We start from the raw sequence: 25,575 nt of genomic DNA on the forward strand, positions 1-25,575 counted from the left end.
AGTGTATGTTTGGAGTGTCGCTTTATATGGAAGTGAAACTTGGACGATCGGAGTATCTGAGAAGAAAAGATTAGAAGCTTTTGAAATGTGGTGCTACAGAAGAATGTTAAAAATCAGATGGGTGGACAAAGTGACAAATGAAGAGATGTTGCGGCAAATTTATGAAGAATGAAACATTTGGAAAAATATAGTTAAAAAAAGAGAGATTTATAGACCACATATTAAGGCATCCTGGAATAGTTGTTTTAGTATTGGAGGTACAGGTAGAAGGAAAAAATTGTGCACGCAGGCAGCGTTTGGGGTATGTAAAACAAATTGTTAGAGATGTAGGATGTAGGGGGTATACCGAAATGAAACGACTAGCACTATATAGGGAATCTTGAAGAGCTGCATCAAACCAGTCAAATGACTGAAGACAAAAAAAATTCATATTTAAGGACTCAAAAATATAAAGGTTGAATTTAGAAGGTATTTCTTTTACTTAAAAGAGTTCAAAATATTTTTGTTTTTAGTATTTTATGTTGGTCTTAAAAATACATTTATGATAATTATCTGGAAAGAAAAAGAAAATTTTAAATTTAACACGTAAAAAGTCTAGGTATCCCTCAAAAGAACTTAAGATATTTTTTCTTAAAGGAAAAATCTTAAGAATTAATCATATACTAATGATAGTTGTAAAATTAATTGAATTTCTTTTTTTTGTATTTTTTATAATAACTTTCTTTCCTATAATAAGTAAAGAAAGTTTTTTATCTTTTTTTTTCATACTATCATAATTGGCATCATGAGAATATGTATGGCCAAGAGCAAAGGAAGGATGGATTTATTGTAGGTAGTCTATATAGTTAGGAGTGTCAGACAGGATGAAGGAGTTGCAATATAAAGGAGAATGTCTGGTCGGTCCATCAAGAAAACTCAATTAACTCCCCTTCCTTATTTCTACACTTACCCACACTATAACTACATTTTGCTGACAGAGAACGAGAGAGCTTAAAGAGAAGCGAGAAACATAGACTGTTATCAAAGTCCTAACCTCAAATGAAGAGATAATATCTGCTGTAGCTGCCACAAACATTTACATCAAAATTTAACATTTATATCATTGTGTTATTTCTTTAATACTGTATAATATTAAAGGGAATTTCTGGATCTCTATTACTTAAAAATCTGAAATTACTTAAAATATATATTAAAAAGACATACTTTTATTTAAAAATATTACCATTATTAATCTCTTGGTTAACCAATCAACCATACAAACTTATAAATTCGCTTACAAACTTAGTATACAAACTTAGAATTTTTTGTGTTAGTAAGGGAATGTATTAAAATGAGGATGGGTATAAAATATTGTAATCTAGGATGGGTAGATCAAACCACTGCGTTGGTCTAGTAGTGAACGGGTCTTCTCAAATCAGCTGATTTGGAAGTCGAGAGTTCCAGTGTTCAAGTCCTAGTAAAGACAGTTACTTTTATACGGATTTGAATACTAGATCGTAGATACCGATGTTCTTTGGTGAGTGATATGAGTGTAAGTGAAGTGTACTCTTGTAGTCACAGGTAGATCATTTCTGAGATGTGTGGTTAATTGAAACCTAACCACCAAAGTATCTAAGATACCGGTGTTCTTAAATCCGGAGTATTAAAATCCGTATAAAAGTAACCTTTACTAGGATTTAAACGTTTGAACTCTTGACTTCGAAATCAGCTGATTTGTGAAGACGCGTTCATCACTAGACCAACCCGGTGGATTAAGGTTTTTAAACTAATCTAACTAATTATTACGAAAACTTTCGCAAGGGAAATAAACATCTTTGTATAGTGCCTTTAAAGCTACCCGAATACTAACTTAATGTCGTACCGAATTCATGTATCACATGAATTACACCCGGTTGATTATACTGTTAGGCTCCACTACTGTCAATGGTTTAATCAGTTTGATCGTGATAGCATTAAAATGTTGGATAATATATTTTTTACCGATGAGGCTAGGTTCCATTTGAGTAGTTATGTTCATTGTTGGATTGATCACTACTGGAACTCAAAATTGATGATCCACGTCATCCATTTAAGACCTTTACTCCTACAGAAAATTGGTGTGTGGTGTGTAATTTCCAGGCGAAGAGTAAAATGACCCGATATTCTTTGAAAAGACTCTTAATGCAGATTTCTACTAAGAAATTTTAATGAAATTTATTGCAAATTTAAAATGAAATGGGAGAATTTCATGGTTTCAAAAAGATAGGACCATATATCATACGACAAAAGCAACAATGTTTTGAGACATTTATTTGGTAAAGTAGTATCGACTGACTTATGACCAGCTGGGTCACCTGATCTTTGTCCTGCAGATTTTTTCCCTGGAGATATCTAAAAGGTTGTGTATTCAAAAATAATTCACAAACCAATGAAAAACTGAAAGCCAACGTAACTCAAAAATTATGAAATATTGGAAGAAATACACTTCGGAAGGTTGCAGGGAAAATGAAAAAGAGGGTTAAGGCTTGCATTGATGAAAATGGTAGACACATTTAACAATTGTTATAAAAAAATTTGATTTCAATATTGTTTTGCACAAATAATTTTAATATTTATAACTAATTGCATTCAATATAGCACATTATTTTTTTTCTTTAAATTGGACTACATTTTAACTCATATACACTTTGTACCTCAAAAAATTCCTTGATAAGAAGAAAGATAAAATCTGATAGTTATTTTAAATGGTTTCTTTGTTTTGGAAAAGTAAAAAAATAAATTATTTGATTAAAAATTTTTGGAAGATAATTTTAAATTACTTCTCCATTCAAAAGAAATATAAATGTATATATATATATATATAAAAAATTGTTTTGATCAACAAACCGGAAATCTAACCATAGAAATTCAGTATTTTATCATGCAGAACAGCGGGTATTTCAGTTAATAATAGTACAGTAAATTTATGACTCATTTGCTTTTGATAGAAATTCCTGGTTCTCTTATAAAGCAATAACGTTATGGTGTGAAATATTCATTTATTAATGAACAGTTATTACCTGATCGCGGAAGGATAGAATCGTGCTTGATAACAACATACATATATATATATATAAATTATGTTGTTTGTAACACTATAAATGTGAAACAACTGTACCGTTCTTCACCAAATAATAGCTAACGTTTTGCCTCATTTTGAGTGATACGAAACGTATGATTTCTTTTTTTTTTTCTTTTTTTTTTTTGAGAACCCAAAAATAATTGAAAATTAGAAGGCATTATTATTATTACCAAAAATTTAAATCAAATATTATTTTTAACTCATAAAACTGGAGATGAGATAAAAATATATGGAAAGGTGTTTTCAAAAATCTGATGTGGACACCAGATGACTTCCTTGTACGCCTATTAAATTATATACATATTTTTTTTTTTAAATGAAAAGTACATAAAATTTTATTTCACTAATAACTTTTGATTTTTTTCATTTTTTTATTGTTATTATTTATTGTAAGATTTTTTTTATAATCAGAGGTTAATAATTAATAAAACAATATATTTAAATTAAAAAAATAAAAAATTTAAAAAAGGAAATGAAGTCGGATTCGAACCGATGTGCCTTCCCCTTGTAAGATCCAAATATTTCATTAATTAAAGTTTTATTTGGCTATAATTCTGGACCTAATTAAAGTAAGTACCACTTATGATATATTGTTGAAAAGCTCTCAATGAGAGCTTATTACTGCAGTTAAGAAAAAGTTCAAAATCCAAATTCTTTTTGATTTTGGGCTTATTTGGACACTTTTGGTTAAGTCGATTGGAATCAAAAGAAGAGGTACACAACTAGATGTTACAACAGTCCTAAATCCAAAATTTCAATATTCTACGGGTATTATTTTTTCAGTTATGCGAGATATATACGTCACGCCGAAACTAGTCAAAATGGATTCAGGGATGGTCAAAATGTATATTTCTGTTGAAATCTGAAAATTGAAATGTCTTGCGATTACAATACTTCCTTTTCTAAAAACAGTGAGGAAGTTCAAGGACAAGAAAAAGAACGTATATTAAGAAACAATGATATACCTTTAGAGAAATCGCTGTAGAATCAAAGAAACTTTTACCCAAAGGAAAGCATTTTGCCTTTCCCTTTACGTTCATAATTCCTTAGAAACGAGCCATTTTTACTTGTAGTATGCTCTTAATTAATGGTCTTACATTGATATGGTTAAATATGTTGTAATATAGATTTATTTTGCGTTTAAAAATTAAAGAACCAACAGAAAAAATGTAAAGATGTTTCTTTTAAAGGAGTATCCTCATACTACCTAGACAATTTTCATTTATTAAAACTGAAAATTAATAAAATATTAAAAAAAAAATTGCGCAAAAATGCGCAAGAAGTCCGACTATCGTTAATTTAATTTGATTTTAATATTTTTTTTTTTTAATTTGGTTTAATATGATAACAGATACTGCGGAAACGTCAACGTTCCAACTTGCTGCATCATAACGAACCACGTTTCTTACTTATCTCACGTAAATGTTTTCGACTTTAGATTAGCATAATCCAAAAACGACTCAACCAGTCTTCATCAAATTTCACATACACTACTATAGTATAGTACAGTAAAGTAGTTTTGGAGATTTTCGAGCCAAAAAAAAATTTAAGCGAATCACAAAAACGACCCAAGCAATCTTAATTCAGATACACACTAGAGCGTATATAAATGTCAATTAACTTTATCTAGTAGTTCTGGAGATTTTCGAACCACAAATTTTATACATAAGCCTATATATATGTATGTATGTATAAAAGATCACCTCAATATAAAAGAATGGTATTTTCGTACTCCTCATAGTTTATTAAATAAAATTCATTTTCATCCCCAATTAGTTATAATTACAATATTTAAGGTAGGGGGTCTACAATTCTGAAATCATTAGAAAGTTTCGAGTTCTTCTTTTTTTTTCTTTTTTTCCGCTACATCCCTGGGCCGGACATCCACTCAAGTATACACGGCCCAGGGATGTGTCCTTGTGACTCTAAGGGGGCCTCCCCACCCACCGGCTGTACGTCCGGCACGGCAGATCAGCCCCCCCGGTTCCTGATCTTTTCTTATTGCTGCCCGCCTCTAATCTTCCGCACGTAAGGGAAGGACCGGCTATGCCGTCCCCCCCCCCACACGCAGAGAACCGGGTCTCGGTCTTTACTCTTTTATGCCTACTTCAAACCGGCGGCGCCAGCCCCAGCAAGCACCGAAGCACCGAAGCGCCCCCAGGAACCGACACCGCTGGCCGGGACTCGGTCTTTTCTTTATCCCTTTCAAGCAACCCCAGGAGTTCCCACCCCATCACCGGAACCCGCATACCTAAGCATACGGGCCCTCCGGGGTGGGACTGCCCTATCTTCGCGCCTATCGTCTGTGATGCCTCTCCTCTTCCTCTTTAGATTTGAGTACGGTGCTAGCAAAATTGGAAAACCAATCCCAATTGTTATTGGATTGCATTAGCCAGCTAACCAGGTTGTCAGGTGTCAGGTTATGTGCCTTATTTCATATCTGAGACCCTCCCATCTATAGCGGTTGAATACGGTGTGTTCTGCGTCGTCTTCTTCCTGACAGTACGGACACCTTGACGTCTGCCTTTTCCCGATTCTATTAAGGTATTTCCCGAACGACCCATGTCCTGTCATCAACTGAGTGGTGTGGAAATTTAGTCCGCCTTTCTCCCAATCCGACCGCTCTTTCAGATCGGGAATAAGTCTCCCTGTCCACTCTCCTGTTTGAGCGTTTGAGAGTTTCTACCTCGGCTCTTGGCACACCTGCCGCCCTCATGCTTCGGCCTTTTATCTGTAATTCAATGGGAGGCGTTTCAGCTAAGACACATAACGCATCGTAAGAAATTGTTCTATATCCTTGAGACAACTCGTATTAGTGATACTCTGTGGACGCTTCTAAGTTTTCGTTTATTGCGTTGTACATTCATTGCAGTGCCCCAGACTTGTGCCGCGTATAAGATAGATGACATCATTGCCGTTGTGATCAACCTTCTGACCACCAGTTTCGGTGCACAGCGGTTATTAAATAGTTGCTCCAAACTGTTGCTCTGAGGAAATTATTATACACCGATATTTTTTTAGCAGGTTTTAATAGTTTATCAGTATTATTCTCCAAAGCATAAGGATAATGAATATAATGGAGATGCAGGGGGCTCCACCTCCGGATAGTAAAAATATATTTTGTTGATGATTAACTTAAAACAAACTTTTGAAAAATTTACATATACGACAAACATTTAATGATTTTCAAATTAGTTTCACGTTTTTCTTTTTTAATAAATTACTAGCAGACCCTGCAATGTTTCGTTATTGCTAGAATTAAGGATATATATATATATATATATATATATATATATATATGTATGCAGATTAAATGATCACAAAGTTTGATAAAACATTAACAAAATGAACAATTTAAAAATTTTAACCTTTCATTTTTACCTTTCTCATTTTTACCTTTTTTCCCTTTCCCATTTTCCTTTTTCCTCTTTTCCTTATTTTCCTATTTCTCATTTCCATTTTTACCATAATACCTTTCATTTTCCCTCTTCCCTCTCATTTCCCTTTCCGTCCCTCTTCTCTTTCCCTTATTTCCCTTTCCTCTTGCCTATTTCGCCTTCTCTTCTTTTCTTTTTTCCTTTCCCCCTTTCCATTTAAAATTTTCAGTTTTTTCCTTTTATTTTTTCCAGTTTTCCCTTTCTCCCTTTTTCCCCCCGCACGTAAATCGGTTCAGTAGTCCAGTATAGCGGACACACATATCGGAAACATTGGAATGGAATCATAAAATATTTAGTAAAGCGTGTGTTGTTTTTCCGTCCAACAGATAGCGCTGTTTTTTTTTTTAAAAAAAGCATGTTTTTAAAAAACATGGGTGAATTATTAGGTATATAAATAGTATGTATATAAAACCACGCGCGTATTCGAATGCAACGTTGTGTCAAAATTTCAAAACAATCAGTAAAGAACTTTCGAAGATTTAAGATTTTCAACCAACGAACATTTACAGTTTTATTTATATTAATGAATATATTCAAATTTCATTAGAAATATCTGATAGTGTTTGAAACTCACCTCAACGTCCAACCATTGTTGAACTTTTATTAATTTTCAATAAATAACTTTTCAAAATTGAATGACGGTGTTAATAGCAGCCCTTCTAACGAACGAACGTAAGAATTGTTTAAGTTATTAAATCAACTTGACACTCGTTACCTCCAATATTCACAATCGCCTTAGCTAGATTTTTCCCTGATATCAATGATTACTAAAAAAATATGCACCAATAATAGAAATAATTTTACCGAAATAAGAAATTATTCTTTTTTTTTTGAAGATATCGCTACTGGTACATTTGAAATATAATTATAAAAGAAGATGATTCAGTATATTTTTCAACATACACAAGTACGTAATTTGGTATATAATCGTTAATTATCTCGGGCTAGACGGGAAGCGAAGCGAGCCAGCCCTGACTGGTTAATATATTACAAAATGAAAAAAATTATTGATAATCTATTATGTTGAGCAAAAATGTATTTTACAAGTTTTATGTATTAATATGCATAAATTATTTTCATTTTATTAATAAAGAAAAAAATTATTATTAAAAAATATAAAAATATGGAAAAATTTAATGAAAACAATATTTATTCATTCAATTTTATCATTTATTTTATTGAATGAGAGTTTTTTATATACAAATAAATAGCTGTATTATAAATTCGGAACAATGCATATATATATATGTAATAAAAAGTAGACTGAAGAAGGTTTTTCGTTTACGTTGCCTAAATGGAATCCGTCAAAACTTGATCTACCGGAAAATCACAGTATTGTAAATGTTAAGAGAGACATTCCCTACCCAGGTCTCTTTTTCGCTTCAATGATATCTGTATTTCAATATGTTTAACATAAAATAATATATACGTCCTGAAGTTCTTGGATATTGTGTTATATTGCAGTACGGGTACTACATTTTTTTAATTTTTTTTTTTAAATTAAAGTAATGTAAAATATACATATATTAAAAAATAATAATAATAAAGAAGTGTTTTTTGCTTTCTGAACTCTATTGATATTCGTAAAGAATAACTCGTTGACCTATGTCCTTTCATTTTTTATTAGTCATCATTGATATGAAGTTGAGTACTCCTGGTATTTCAACGCGTTTAAAACAACATGCATTGATTGAATTTTTAATACGGAAAAGTGTTAACGCTAGTGACATTCATCATCATCTAAAAGCCATTTACAGTGATGAAACTTTGATCGAAGTACTGTAAGTAAATGGGAAACAAAATTTTGTCCATCAGAAGCTGGTAAATCAAAAATATTAAGGATAAACCTGTCGACCACTTTCTGTGATTAATAAAATTTATTCAAAATGATTGTCATATCATATAACACATCGCTATCCAAATATTCATATTGAATAGTCGTTTTAATATTGGAGGGACAGGTAGAAGGAAAAAATTGTGCAGGCTGGCAACGTTTGGAGTATGTTAAACAAATTGTTAGAGATATAGGATGTAGGGGGTGTACCAAAATGAAACGACTAGCACTAGATAGGGATTCTTGAAGAGCTGCTTCAAAACCATTCAAATGACTGAAGACAAAGAAAAAATAATAATTTCATACAATACCTGTATGAAATTATTATTTTTTCTTTGATTATTTCTCTAAAAATATATACCATATTTTTCCAATATTTTAAAACAATTCACTTTTATTTATTTTTTTTTTTTAAAGGAAAATATGTTTCCTGAATTTTCCGATATGTTAAGGAAACGCCTGAAACCAAAATTTTTTTTATTAGAGATCTGAGAATTTTGATACTTAAATCTTATTTGGTATTCATCATAATTAATAAAAAAGAAAACCCTTTATATATTTTAACCCCCCCCCCATATATACTAAACCTTATATATTTGGTATCTTGTGGTAAATATACTAAGGAGTATATAACCCCCATATGTACGCCCAAATTTTAAAAATTCTGGAAAATTAAAAAAAAAATTTTTCCATCTCAAATTTAAAATTAATTCTGGTGAATATTACTTAATTAAAAAATTTGTTAATACGACAAAATTGTGGAAGAACATATTAATGACTTTGTTCAGGTTATTTTATTTCATAATTTCGTAGATTTTTTACGATTTTACAATACTATTTTTTGACTGGTGTAGTCAGGTAATAGTTTCTCAGATTTTTTTAAAGGTAATAATACATTTAATAAACTGATCCATAAGGAATGAGAATAAACTGTTCGAAAATCCAGAAAAAAATAATTATTGGTATTAACTTTTAAGTTAAAATAAAAATATTATTTTAAAGTTAGGTTACTTGGTCGTATAATTAAATTTTAATTTGTAATAATGGTCTATGTTAAAATATTCTTATTGAAGTTTAATTTATAGAAAAAAATCAAAACCCCGGCTTCACCCGATATTTATTTCAATCAATAGTTAAGGTCTTTGTGAAACGTTATCTTGTAGAGAAGGCCCATTCCATTAGTTTGATACATAGATAATGCAATTGCTCAACCGATTAATTCGCTTCCTTAACCTTGTAGATAGAGAATTTGTGATGGTTGACCCAATTCCCATGGAATCTATCCAGGGAATTAGGAATTAAGTATAAGGGTACAGAGATGATGGTAAGTTGGTTTAGACAAGGAACGATCAACCTCTTGAGAAACCTCTTGAGAAATAAGGAGATTTGAAACTTAGAATAGTTTACAGTCTTCACTAGGATTTAATAAGGATATATTAATTAAGTTTTATTAGTTAAAACGCATAAAAAAATTTAATTAAAATCACTTTTTAACCGATTACAAAAAGCGATTAAAATTTGACGTTTTTCATTAATATATATTTTTTTCCACAATTACAATTTCAAAAATTAATTGATGATTCTTTTAGTACATTTATTACATTTTTAATGTTTTCTTTGTAAATTTTACGAGTAACATCTTTGAGAAAAATGTTAAAAAATATTCCATTAACAACATATCTGTCCTATTACCATTTTTTTACTTCCTTGTACTTGTACAAGGAAGTAAAAAAGTAATAAAAGTAATGAAGTATTGTTATCGCGAAAAATTTCGATTTTCATATTTCAACGAAAATATCCATTTTGACGATCCCTGAATCCATTTTGACTACTTTTGGCGTGACATCTGTATGTACATATTTATGTACGAATGTATCTCGCATAATCCATAAATGATTATTGAATTTTTGGATTTAAGACTGTTGTAACATCGAGTTGTGCACCTCCTTTTTTAATTGCAATCGACTGGACCAAAATTGTCGAAAAAAGCTCAAAATAAATAAAAAAAAATGAATTTTGGACTTTTTCTTAATTGCAATAATAAGCCCTCACTGAGAGCTTTTCAACGATCATAAGTGGTACTTATTTTTATGGTTCCAGAATTATAGCCAAATAAATTTTTAATTAATGAAATATTTGGATCTTAAAAGGGGAAGGTACATCGGTTCGAAACCGACTTCATCTCCATTTTTTTTTTAATTTAAATATATTGATTTATTAATAATAATTATTAACCTCTGATTGTAAAAAGATTTTATAATAAATAATTCAATAACAAAAAAAAAATTAGGATAAATATAAGAAGTTATTATGAAATAAAATTTTATGTACTTCTAATTTTCAAAAAATGTGTCTATGTAATTTAATAGGCGTACCAGGATGTCATGTGGTGGCCACATAAGATTTTTTTTTTCTTTAAGTTTTTCATTCGATATTTTATGTCTGAAGTATATTTTTATAGTGTAACTAAAAAGCCGGTAATGAATTACATAACTTTTCCGGCTACGCTAGTAGAGAAATACGCTATATATATATTTTTTTTTTTCAATTCAACCATTTTAAGCTCCATTATTAAAATAATTTCTTTTTACTGAAAAACAATAACCAAAATTAGTAATTTTTTTTTTACATCTTTATTTAAAAATATTTGTTTCATTTTTTGTGATTCACAGTTAAATAAAAAAATACAAAAAGAATGATTGTTTCTATACTTTAATTTAGGATTAAAATTGAACAGTGGGACTTCATTGTTTACTGTTCCTAAAAAATGAAAAAAGCAAATTGATTCGAGGACACAGCCAGGCGGGGAGTTTGACTGGGGCGGTACATCTGTCAAATGATAACGCAGGTGTCCTAAGGCCAGCTCAGCGAGGACAGAAACCTCGCGTAGAGCAAAAGGGCAAATGCTATTTTGGGGTTTCACACTCAAAGGAAGCATTACATTAAAATTAATTTTTAAGAAAAAAAATGTTTAACATTAAACATTTAAAATTTAACAAAAACACAAAAGATATAGCTATAATTCTAAATAAAGTTGTAATTTTCCAGAAAGGAGGGAGTGTAGAGTTTTTTTTATTTTTTTTTTTCAAGAAATAGTAAAGAGAAAGACTATCAATAATATTAAGATTTCTACATTTTAAATGTAACGGATAATTTGCGAACATAGATTTAGATTTAAAATTATTTTTTTAAAAATTAAAAAAATATTTTTTCTTACCACAGACCATTGGAACGGGACGGGTAAAAACATTTTACAGTTATATGAAGGTCTATCGATGTACAAAATATATACGCAGAAACCTCCCGTTAATTTATTTTCTGAAGCAAAATATAGCTAAATAAAAACGTATAGTCATTTTTTGTGGAGAGGGTGAATTGTTTTTTTGACTATTAATTCTCTACATAAGCCTCACAGCTTATGCATAGGAATATGAAATTAAAATTTATAGCGCCATATCTGACCAGGATTCGAACCCGGGACCTTCAGATGAAAGGCCGAAATGCTACCACTCCGCCACGGAGATCGGTAATTTTAAATATGTATAAAAATGAACGGTTTTTTTTTTTTTTGTCCCGTATGCTTTCCTTTACCATTCATCCGATTGTAATGAAACTTTGGTTAGTTGTGCGCACGCCCGCGAAGGTTTTTGAATTAATTTGGAGCCGCTAGGTGGCGCTGGAGTCGAGATATTTCGAAAAATTGTATTTATGATCCGATTTGCCTCATATTCATCATAATATATATTAGTTACTTAAAAAGAAATATTTGTGAAAAAAAAAAATGGATACGTTTGGTGGCGCTGGGGTTGAAATATTTAGAAAAATTGTATTTATGGACCGATTTGGCTCATATTCAGAATCTACATGAGTTACTTGAAAGAAAAATGTTTGCAAACAATATACCCGCGAGATGGTGTCGGTGTTCTAGATATTTTCAAAACAAACAAACAAATATACAAACAAACTTTCTTCTTCTATATATATAAAAGGCAATGTTCGTATGTGTGTCCGCTATAGACTAAAAAACCACTGAAGCCGATTTAAGCGCGGGGAAAAAGGGAAGATCGAAAAAAGGGTTACAGGGAAAACGGAGAAAAAGGAAAATAAAGAAAATGGGATAAAGGGAAATTTTTCCCATCTTAGTAAATTCTTTTGATGTCACCAACCATTGGCCCAAGGGATGGAAAAAATGGGATTTTGAAGGTAAAAAATCATACCTCTCTTAATAGGGACAGCGTCGAATCTGTTTAAAGTGGTCGTTAGTCCATTAAACATTACTTAAAACTTTTTTCTGAAATAATTTTTGATATGACCAACCCTTACGGCAAAGGGTGAGTAAAATATTGCTGAAGTTGTGAGAAAGTGGAACATGTCGTATGTTGAACACGTGAAACCTTTTTTCACGTGTTGCTATTGTCGTATTCAGTAAATTTGAGGTTTTTCTTAACTTTAAGGTGGAAATGTTTTTAATCACCCTACTTTACACCGGTGAAATCTACTTCCGGTGTGCTGTAAGGGAATTTTTTAAAATTATATTATGTCTTGTTTTTATTGAAATACAAATATAAATTTTAAATTTAAAGATATATTTATTAAATTTGATGTACTAGAAAGGTTTTCTTAGCACATTTTTTTAAATGCATATAAGGAAAGATAATGGAGAAATCCTTGTCCATTAATATAGGCCCTTTACTATGCTATAAAATATAATATTACTTTATGTTGTATTACTTTTATATTTTGGTGAAAAAAAATCTTGTGTGCTTATACTACAAGATTGCGAGAAAAAAGTATTTTTACTTTACAAAATGTATTGAAAAAAAAAAACAACTTAAAATGCTTTATAAGCTTTCCCTTTCCATCTTTTTTTTTTAAAAAAAAGTTTAAAGATGGAGGGGAATGTTGTTCAGTTTTCAACAAGAGCTTTATAGATCCTAAATAAATTGGAAGTTGAAACTTTCAATAGATTTTTCTTATGTTCTCAATCATTCATTTCGCGTTTATCTGCCTACCCGCCTCCTTGACTACTTTTCCCTGTTTCTTTTTAACACTCTTTCTCTTTATTTTTCCTCGTACTCACTTCCGTTTTATATTTCTTATTTTCTTTTAACTCTTTTTCTTTCTCAACTACCGTATTTCGATCAATAATGTATCTCAAACATAAAGTTATAATACAACCTACAACATAAGCAAAGCTATATAAAGAGGACTTAAACGCAATGTATCCTACGAAATATCTCTTCTCAAAAGAAGTGAAATATAAAATGATCTTCCTTTTCTCTTTCTCTCTCTCGCTCTCTCGGCGTGTGTGTATGTGTATATATATTTACTATTTACAGTCTCCTAGCGTGTATATAACTAATATTTCTTCCATTTTGTTCATTTCTTTTCTTATCTAAAGTACCCTCAACTTTTTACTTACCAAGATTAACTCAGTTTTCATTTCGTTCAATAATATAAAACGTAATAAGTTTATAAATAATTTATATTTTTCTTTTTTGCAATTCCTATCTGTTTCTTTTTCCCTCAGTGAATAATTTATATTCGAATTATGTATTAAAGATTTTTTTATATAATGTAAAAATAAATAATTTATAATATTTTGAAATATATAATAATGGAACTTTTTTAATTACAAGGAATTCTGGTATATATTTCGTTGTTATTATACCTATAACTTATCGTTGAATCATTATATAAAAATATTTCGTTAATTATAATCCAATAAAGACAGGTTGAACTAGGGGAAAAACAAAATTCTACTAAGTTCCAACCCTTTCTTTCTTTCTTTTCCTGTTTAGCCTCCGGTAACTACCGTTTTAGATAATACTTTAGAGGATGAATGAGGATGATATATGTATGAGTGTAAATGAAGTGTAGTCTTGTACATTCTCAGTTCGACCATACCCGAGATGTGTGGTTAATTGAAACCGAACCACCAAAGAACACCGGTATCCACGATCTAGTATTCAAATCCGTGTAAAAATAACTGGCTTTACTAGGACTTGAACGCTGAAACTCTCGCCTTCCAAATCAGCTGATTTGGGAAGACGCGTTCGCCACTAGACCAACCCGGTGGGTTAAGTTCCAACCCTAGAATTCTAGAAGTTAACGTGTTCAATATTTTGAAAGGAAAGAAAATAAATTATATAAAGTTGGTGTGTTATTGTTTTTGAAGTAGAAACGCTCATTTATGTAGTAAACTCAGGTTTGCCGAGTTTAGACAAGCTCAAAAGAATCTGCACGATAATGAAAAAGTTTGATCTGTCAGACTAAGAAGTGAAATGTAAATTCGTCGGGTAAATTCAGGGGAGTTGACTTTAGCCGAGCGAGGGAAAAACAGGCAGCAGGTTAATGAATAAATTTGATGCGTAAGCTGTTGTTGTCAATCAAACTCGTTGGCAGTCCCGTACGTTGTTCAGACTCCGCCAAATATCTAGGACTGTGGCTGAACAAACGAAGAACATTCTCAGTCCAGTCCAAGGTAACCGCAGCAAAAGCCAAACGACTGGTAAAGGCATTACAGACTGATCGGTAATTTTCTGGTCTAAGGTCATCTCGCAGGAGGATATATGCTCATGTCATAAACTGCTTTACGAAATCACGGTCTGGGAAACTGCTTTGGAGAAGTACAGGCGCATCTTGGAAGGGGTCCAAAGGAGAATAGCGCTCAGGATCGCGTCTGCCTACTCCTCAGTCTCAACAGAGGCTGCCCTAGTAATTGCTGAAGTTCCCCTTCCCCGACAGTTGGCGTTGATGCGGTGTAACATCATTAAGGGAAAAGACAAAGTAACTGCTCGGGCGGGCATGATACGAGAGTGGCAGAGCAGGTGGGATCAATCATCAACAAGGCGTTCTTGGACCCACCGCTTAATCGAACAGTTTGCACCATGGATTGACCGCAAATTTGGCGTCAACTCAATTTCTGGCTAACCCAGTACTTAACGGGACACGAGGTCTTCCGGTCATATCTTTTCGGGAGGAGGAGGGCTCTCAATTCCGAGTGTCTATATTGCGGAAACTATTATTATTTCCTTGATCATGTTGTGTTCAGGTGTTCACGGTGGATAATTGAAAGAGATATCTGCGAACAAATAACTGGACCCCTCGATATAGACACGATTGTAACGAACATGCTATTTGGAGTCGACAAATTCAGGGCTGTGTCAGAACAAGGATAATACAGCACAAAGGCATGAACGACGAGGTAGCGAGGGGGTGATAGACAGCCTCCTGTAGAGTCGTCGTTCGTCCGGGCTTATCGGGATAGGCGGCGATGATGAGACACGAGGATTCCGGCGCCCTCGAGCTGTTAAAACCGAGACACTGTCGGGGCCCCCTCGGGATACCCGGTTAGAGGCAGGCAACTGTTACAACCAAGACCCGGGCGGGTCTTGGTTAGGTTGAGTTGCCGGCCTGAAAAAAACAAAAATTTCTGTAATATAAATAAAACTGTTTTTACAAAACGATACTGAAATCAAAAGATATAACAGATTTCTATTATCAAAATCTGTTATAATTTAGAATTTTCGTTAAAAAAAAGTACACATTAAATATATGTAATAGACAATACATAAACAATAGTAGATAATAAACAATGATTGTGTTTCAGATAATAAGAAAAAAAGCGAAATTTGTTACAAAACTCTTACTAGCCCGATTTCGTTATATGCAATACATATCATATTTACGGAAATAATACAATTGTTATGATTATTCGTTGTTTAATAAATCAAATCGGGCCGGTAAGAGTTTTGTAACCAATTTTAATTTTTTTTACTTATCATATGGAACGCTTTAAATGTTTATTTTCTATTATTGTATATCTACTGTCTATTAAATACATTTAACATATATTTTTTTTAAATAAAATTCTAAATTAATAACAGATTTTGATAATAGAAATGTAGTGTCTTACTTTTTTATATCTATATCATTTTGTTAAAAACATTTTTATTTGTATTACAGAAATTTTTGTTTTTTGAGCGGAAGAAATGATATCTGCGAGACTCTAACCGTACGATTTACAATTTCAGTGTAGCTTTTTTTGGATAGGTGTTACTTAGAAACGATTACGATAGAAGTTTTCATTCGGTCGTGCAGTCTTAAGCCACAGAATTTGTTTTATAAAACCATATGCGAAGAATACTCGGAAGATTATTTCAAAATTAGAAGGTATTAATAGAAAAAATTAATGATATATATATATATATATATGAAGGTTAATTTGAAAATTAATTTATTATAATTGAAGTAATTTAATAACATTTCTTTAATGTTACAGAAGATGGTGGACGAAGCAAATATCCTGTCATAGTTTATATTCATGGAGAATCGTACGAATGGAATTCCGGAAACGTATATGATGGAACAGTACTTGCTAGTTATGGAGGTGTGGTAGTTGTTACGTTTAACTATAGATTAGGAATATTAGGTGAGTAATTTTATTTTTAAAATTATTACTATTAATTTTTTTAATTTTGTATGCTTTTAAAATGTTTAGTAGTTATATTAGTTAAATTTATTTTTTAGTAAAACATTTTTTCATTCATCTTTGTGGCCATTATTAGCGACTGTTGCTGCTGTTCTTCTCATCAGTGATCTCCTAATATTATTGGTGGGTGTTTCGTTTTAAGTGGGTAGACGCGTATTTAGAATGGAGTTAAAAATTCTGTTGGTATTTGAATTGTATACGTTAAAATAATTATGCAAATATAAAGCATTAATTTTTTAAATATGTACCCTAATATAAACTTAAATGCAACTTTAAGTGTCATTAAAAAACACTTGAAAAACAATAATGAAATAAATAAACCATATACAAACGAATTAATGTTTTTTTTTTGTGTTGTCATTTGACTGATATGATGCAGCTCTCCAAGATTCCTTATCTTGTGCCAGTTTTACGCATTCCAAACGTTACCTGCCTGCACAATTTTTCCCTACTACCTGTCCCTCCAATATTAAAGCAACTATTCCAGGATGCCTAAATATCTGACCTATAAGTCTGTCTTTTCTAACTGTTTAGATTTATACAGATTTATACTGGGGGCCTCTCCATCATTTATAAGGGCAACGGGACCCCGAGTGCTCTCCAACCATGTAAATTTAAACTAATATTTATTTCGGTTCCGCCTGGTAGCAGATGTGCTGTGCGTCAGTGGGGAGGTCCAGTCGAACGAACACATGATGTTCGACTGCCCAGCTCTTGGGTGGGGGGCCAGAACGCAGGTCGCCCTGGAACTTAGAAGTCAAGGGGAAAATTGGTCACTCAGAAGTGGCGAGAGCCGCATTGTCGGACCGTGTGGGAGTTCCTTGATGCAGTTCCTTTATTCAACCGACGTCAGTAGTTTGCCTAAGGGAAAAAAACTCCTACCGTGCTGCTGTAGGGAGCTAACCGAGAGATATGGCTGGCTACCAGCCAGATTAAGGCTCCAAACGCTTTAATGGTGGACAGGTACTTTCTGGCATTCAGCAGCCTAGGAGTGGCAGCTGTCGTTGAAGAGATAAATTTAATTATTGATTGTCATACATGTATTAGTAGTTGATGGGGTGCGCCTACCCATTTTAGTGATATATGACAAGTGGGCTTGTGTGACACGCAAGCGAGTGGTGTATGGTACCACGCTTATTTCGCTCACGCTTTTAGGTTAGCTCTAGGAGCTAGTTAGGACACTGGTCGCTAAACTGTTTTGAGGCTCAGTAGCCGTTTGTGGCACAGACATTCGGTCTTATGCTTTAGGGCGACCGAATGGGGTGATGGCTGGAGAAATGCCAAGCAAACCAATCAAACTATATTTTTCAAAATACTTCTTTCTTCATCAATTTACCGTAACACCTATTCAATTGTCACTTTATCCACCCCTTCTGAGTTTTAACATTCTATAGAACCACATTTCAAAAGCAGAAATTAATTATTATTATACTACTGTTTCAATCTTTTACAAGATGTAGCCTCTTCAAGTCTAGTTCGACAGGTAAGCCTTCAACAGATCTCGCCATGCCTGTCTGTCCTGCGCCAGGTTACCAGCCAGTTGGTTCCAGCCACCTTTCTAATGCCTCTGTCCCATCGGTCTGGTGGCCTGCCTCTTCATCTTTGTCCCTCTCTTGGACTTTATTCAAGGACCGCCTTTGTCCAACTTCCATCATATCTTCTGAAATAACGATGTGCCCCGTCCATCGCCATTTCAAAGCTTTCACCGTTTCCATTATGTCATGCACTCTCGTTATGGCTCTTATGTCTTCCGCTCTTTTCTAGTGCCTGCTTGTATAGCCTAGCATTGACCTTTCCACGCCTGTTTGTGCTGTCCGAAGCTTTCCTTTGACGAACTCATTTAAAGTCCAGGTCTCGCATCCGTATATGAGTACTTAAAGAACACACTGATCAAACACGGTCTTTTTCAAGACAATTGGCATGTTAGATTTCAACACTGTTGAATGTCTTCCAAATGATTTCCAGCCCATCCTGATTCTCCGGAAAATTTCAGATCTGATGTCCGCTCTGGTAGACGTATTAGCTGCCCCAGGTAGACGTATTCTTCCACATTCTCTAGGATGTTGTCGTCAACTCCTACCTCTCCTGCAGCAGCTCATCTGTTTGTTGCACATTACTTTTGTTTTGGTCAAATTCATTTTCAGACCCACTTCTCCACATTTTTCTGCAGGAATTAGTTAATATAGTCAAAATATGTTGTGAGTGCAGTTACTTTACTTTCAGCAATCAATATTATAAACAACCATTTGGCTTGACTATGGGTGAACCGTTATCGGTAATTTTGGCAGATACATATTTGCAATTTTTAGAAGATTCTTGTATCAATAAAATTCTAACTCGACATCACATACTATTGCATAAACGTTTTATAAAGGACACTGTAATTATATATAATGAAAATGTTCAAAATTAATCAAATATAATATTAAATGAATGTAATAAAATTGATAAATACATAAAATTTAGCATGGAAATAGAAAATAATAATTGTTTGGACTTTTTGGATTTAAAAACACATAATAATAAAACAAATAGATAACAAATTTAATTAGAAATATATTCTAAAGACACATTAAATTACACAATAATTAATTATCATTCATTTCATCCATGGTCCCAAAAGATAACTGTTTTTAATTCATTGTTATATAGAGCCATAAAATACCTCAAACATGATAAAACTTCCTTAAATAAAGAAATAGAAATAATTATAAACATTGCTGATGCTAACGGTTATAATGTCGGTAATATAAATAAATTATATAATAAAATAAATAATACAAAATTATTACCTAAAAAACAGATAAAATATACATAAAAAATGAATATACACGTTTTAGTCAAAAAAATTGGCTTAACACTTGCATATCTACTAATAAAAAATTAATTAAATATATTAATAATAATTTTAATAAAAACCCATACGATAATGATTCCAAATTTGATAAACAGGGCGTATACAGTCTTGTCTGTGATGATTGCGACTTGATGTACGTGGGTATGACCAATTGCAAATTATCCCCTTGAAGGGGAATTACGTCGGGAGAACAGGTTTCATAAGCCTAGCCTTCCGCGGTCGGCCCATAAAATGGGTTTAATAACTCTGGTTTAACAACGGATTGGAATGCAATTAAATCCGTCCAAAAAAAATACTAAATATTAAATAAGACAAAACTTGAAAAATTTGTCCCGTCACTTAAAATAAACCTTTTAAAAACACGCCCGATTGAATCATCCAGCAGCAAGGGACTCTGTCCAGGTTCTGCGATCCGTAGGGAGAATCTATAAACTCCCGCCAACTTTGCATTCCATTCCAAATTTTCCACACATGGTAAAGAGCATATAAATAGCATAAACCAGAAAACTCTTACTTTGCCAAAAATATAATAGAATACGGTCATACATACAATCACAATAATTTCAGAATACCTTAGATACTTCTACAAATATTGTAATACTTCTAATTTGGAAAAATATCATATATACTATAATAATCAAAATTTAATTAATGAGCAAAAATTTTTTAAATTATTATTTAAAAATGTACTAAACATAAATATAAAGAAGTAATAATTTAATCTAATAATTATCTCTTTGGTAACATTGTTTACGTTTGATTTCACTTTAATCCACCAGAGTATATATATTCCTTCAGTATAGTAGTAGGACCGGGACAGTCATAACTGTTTTTTTTTTTTAATTTTAACTATGATTTTTAAACTTTAATGCATTAATTTTAATTCCCGATGATGGCTTGCAAGTAAGCCAAAAGATCTAGAGAACGTATCAACGTGCTGGTAAGATGGATTATATTAATTTATTTATTTATTTTAATATAAAACAATATATACTTGAATATCGTGAAATATATTAAAAAAAACAACATTAAAATAGAAATACTAAATGAATACAAATTTCATAATTCAAACTCAACTTACTTTCTTAATTTATTCCAAATATACATCTTCCGTAATTAAAAGCTAATTATGTTTAATTAAGGACTCGCCTCTAATTTTTGATAAAATTTTGAGTATACCCTATTTAAGACCTAAGTTACTCGTACTTATTAAAATTGAAATTATTCGTCGGAAACATCTTTCACTCGAGTTACGTCCCTCGTAAGTTACACAGTGCCCTCACCAAAAATTTCTTTATTTAACGTCCTACAAGTGTAATATATATTATTTACGGATTAAATAATTTGGTTAAGTTTATTGTTAAAAACGAAATTAAATTCAGTTAAAAGTAAATTAAGTTAATTAAATTAGGAATTTTGGGTTTAAGTGAAATTTAATTGAGTTTTGTTAGGTTTAGGTAAAGGTTAAGATTAGGTTATGTTAACTTAGATAAGTAACGATTCCGTGTACTGAACCTTATGAGCAATATAACAATTTTCTTGAAAAAACTATTGTAACAATTCTGGTACCCATTTTTTTGTAAACAATTTTCCCATGTAATTGTTTATCCAAATGAATTTCAATATAATTTCCCACTTTTAGAAGTGGGAAAATTTTCCTGAACCAAAAGCCCAGCCCTTATATACTGGGTGTGTGAGGTTCACTGCCTATGCTGTGGGATCCACTAAAAAGCCACTCCCTCGTACAGGGTGGTGATAGAATTCACGTAAAGGCATACGTCACAGGCACACCAATATTTACATAACACATTCAGACACTATTTACAATTAGTAATACGTACAGTTCAGAATTAATAATATACACTATAGGTTGCCGGCCTCAGACACAGGAACCCGTCCTGCGAGAGCCATTGGTGACGACAATGCCGAGGCACCCCCATTACCCGCCACCGAAGGCTGGCATCCATCGCCGTCCTCAACCGACCTCTCCTTGTCCTCATCCATTAGTTTCTGCTGTAGCACCCTTATAAAATACCAGGCAAACCCAGTCACTCCCTCACCGGGAGAGAACATCAATCGCATGACTCCCTACCCCCAGTGAGTTCAATCGCTACGCGGTATCTCCGCCTCCCTCTGGGGCACACAAAGAAGCCGCACTTCACTACAACCACGTCATCGCAGTACTGGCAAGCACTATACTCCTGTTTCCAATCTTATAGAGGATTCACATAACACATTCAATCGATATTTACCATTAATAATATTTACAGCTCCGAATTTACACTGTAGCTATGTCGGTCTCAAACAGCAGGAAAGCGTCCCGCGGGAGCCACCGGCGACGACAATGCCTAGGCACCCGCGCCATCTGCCCCCGAAGGTTGGCGACCATCGTTGTTCTCAACCGATATCTTCGTTGTCCGCCTCGCGGTCTTCCTTCGTTAACTTCTGCTGTAGCACTCTTCTGAAATAATACCTGAACGGTAATTCCCGGAGGCTAAACAAAAAAAAAAGAAAAAAATTTATAATTTCTCAACAATAAAAAAAAAACCCAAAGTTATTTTAATTATTTGATGTAGCGTACAACAATAAATAAAATAATATTATAGAGAAATTATTTATACAGGTAATTTAAATTTTAAAGTAACACACTTCATCAAAAATAATAGTATCTACATTTTATTTACTAAGAATTTCACTTATATAAATTATAAACAAATAATTAAATTAATTATTTTACGTTATACAGTATTTCAGTACAAATATTTAATTAAAAAATTGTTCAGGATATTCAATTAACCATTCCATCGAAATTTATTGACAAACACAGTGTAATCAATCTATAACCAATTCTAATGCACGTTTATTTCATTTGTACATATGACAATGTAGATCTATTGAGTGCACTGGTCCACCACAATTAATTTAACATCACAATTAGTCACTTCTCTTCTAATAACCGATATTATTAATTGACAAATTAATCAGCTTACTATCACCACATTTCTAAAATTAATATTTCTTAAATTAAAATTTATATCATTTATAGATAATTATTTTCGTGGTTAACAAGAAATATTGAGATACATGATTATCTGGGAGTCCCGAACGTTAAAGAAGATAAAACGATTTGGTACTAATACAAAATAAGGCTAGACAGTCATGTGAGCTGGCTAACAGTTAACCTCCTAGATAATAGTGAGGATGGACGTTCAGCGTCTAAAATACCTGCACGTATTGGATTTGTAAGGTTCTTCGAGATTTGATGAAACCGGCTACATTGGTACGTTATGTTTCTTTTTTTTTTTCAGTATTTAGTTTTATTTTTATCATTTACTATTTTTAATTTTTATCCTCATTTGGCTTGTTGTTTTTTTATCTTTTATATAATGTAAGAACTATTTTTTAACCGATTTTAAAAAAAGGAGGTTATATTCGACTAGTATTTTTTTTTTTATGTTTGTTCGTGCATAACCTTTTTCCTAATAATCCAATTTAAATAAATCTTCTTGTAATCAACGGAGCTACTTTTCGCGATGATGCCAAGATGTTGAAAAAAACGTTTTAGACACAAAAATTTCGGCACTACCTCGGCATGCTTTGGTTACTTCAATTTTCAATGCGAATTGGTCATTTTCCTTGTCTGTGGAAAATTTCACAGTTAATTGTGATAGCAAAACCGGGTAAAGAACCGACAAATGTAACATCTTATATATTTATGCGGCGTTGCGTCGTCAGTTTAATATACCCAGAAACATCTGTGATATCTTGTGCAACGAGAGCAGGATTTTGGAACGGGTGTTTCTCTTTTTGCATAGTACCGGGTTACTGCAAAGGATTTAATATGCTCATATATGTTTTTCTGTAAGGAGAGTTTTTTTATAATTTTTACCTTTATTTTCAATTTGATTTTGTGGTTCTATGTATTTAATTTTACTATCCGGGGAGGGGATTTTTACACAACCCATCGGAGTTAGGTAAGTTTTATATACTTTCTTTAATCTATTATTTTTAACTTTTATATTTTATCAACTTTGTCTGTGGTATTACTTTTGAGTTTTATTTTGCCTTTTTGGCTTGTTTTAGTAAATTTTTATTATATGATTGCTATTACGTTTACACCTTGTATAGTTTATTATTTCGGGGTTATTTTACCCTTTTACTAATAACTACCGGGCAATTATAACGCCCAGGCGTTTATCGCCCACAAAAAAAAACAAAAAAAAACATCTTATAGGTCTATCATCCTGCTTCCTGTGCTCTCTAAGGTGTTTGAAAAGTTATTTTTGATAAGACTGAAGCGGTTCGTGTACGATCACATTCCGGCTCACCAATTTGGGTTAATATGCTCCTTAGGAACAAACAAACAGGATTGTAAACGTTATAAATCATGCTCTAGACGAGAAACAGTACTGTTCAACAGTTTTCCTCGATGTCAGTCAGGCTTTTGACAAGGTTTGGCATGTAGGGTTGCTCTATGAATTGAAAAAGGTTTTACCGCATGTTTACTATGTGGTACTAAAATCTTACATAGAATACATGTGCTTTCAAGCTAAATATTGAGATGTTTTGACGGATTTGTTCCGTATATAATCATGGTTACCGCAAGGAAGCGTTTTCGGACGCATCTTCTTATGTTCTGTTTACGGCTGACTTGCCAATTACGGGAGATATCATAGTTGTAACGTTTGCTGACGATACTGCAATTCTTACTGCCCACGATAATCCGACTAATGTGTCTCGTTTTATTCAAGATTACATCAGTCCCCTCGAATCATGGCTTAAATGTTGGAAAATAAAAATAAACGAAAAATCAAACAACGTCACGTTCATTCTTCGTATGGAACTCTGTCCTGCTGTTTCTATCTTCAATGTTCCTATTCCGAGATCTCAAGAATGTAAATATTTAGATTTTCATCTGGACCGATGACTTACTTGGGCGAAACATATCACATCTAAGCGGAAACAGTTGTATCTCAAGTTTAAACACATGTACTGGCTGATAGGACATAGATCTCGGCTTTCAGCAGAAAGTAAATTATTGATTTATAAATCCGTTTTGAAGCCTATTTGGACTTACGGGCTTGAATTGAAAGATACGGTATTGACGTACCTGAACTCTACCAGACAAAAACACTGCGGTGAATACTAAACAACCCTGATACATAAGTAATAGCGTCATGTATAGTGATCTTAAGTGGCGAACCGTTCGGCAAGAAATCTCTCTGGTCAGCCTACGGTATCAAAATCGTTTGGATCGGTACCCGTTTGGCGGTCAATTTATTAGATAACAATCAGTGATTTTTCAAGATTGCTGAGGAACAATATTCTTGGTTTGCCTTATCGTTTCAATCAGGTGAATTTATGGTCTGGCCGTACGGAGTGCTCTTCTATTTCATTATTAAGTCACAAGCCGCTGCTTAATATTAGTTCAAATAGATCTTATTTACGTATTATTTAATTATATTGCTGGACAGATTGTAAAGTTGCTGTGTCGTTATAATAAAAGAAAAAATCGGTTCGAAAATTTACAAAAAATTTGTTTTTGCTGTCCGGTGAGTAGATTAAAGGTACCCTTCTTCTTTCGCAAAGCATTTCCAATTGGCCAGTTGTAAATTCGCCAAAAAGCAATCTATTTAATAAATCAATGAACTCAACGTCATTTATTTGTCTCGTGTTTATTGTTACCTCACAAAATTAAAAAATTATGCCAAAATTTTTTTCTGCTTCAAACCAAGAAGGTTGAACAAAATACCAATGACCTTTGACTGGAGGCAGCTGCATTATATCACCAAAAAGGAGCATATTAACTCCGCCAAGTAACATATCGTTATTAATCAAACACAGAAAATTATG

At 32.6% G+C, this 25,575-nt stretch overlaps 1 protein-coding gene across 1 annotated transcript in view; it reads left to right on the top strand.

Moving 5' to 3' along the window:
• Window positions 1–16,728: 16,728 nt before the first annotated feature.
• Window positions 16,729–25,575, top strand: part of LOC142332959 (neuroligin-3-like) — a 290,961-nt gene continuing 282,114 nt past the window's right edge. Inside the window, exon 1 of the mRNA XM_075379678.1 lies at window positions 16,729–16,805. The gene's annotated coding sequence lies outside the window, so the exon portion shown is untranslated. The remainder of the gene's footprint in view (window positions 16,806–25,575) is intronic.

The sequence above is a fragment of the Lycorma delicatula genome, chromosome 12 (genome assembly GCF_047948215.1).
Source record: "Lycorma delicatula isolate Av1 chromosome 12, ASM4794821v1, whole genome shotgun sequence".
Taxonomy (NCBI): Eukaryota; Metazoa; Arthropoda; class Insecta; order Hemiptera; family Fulgoridae; genus Lycorma; species Lycorma delicatula.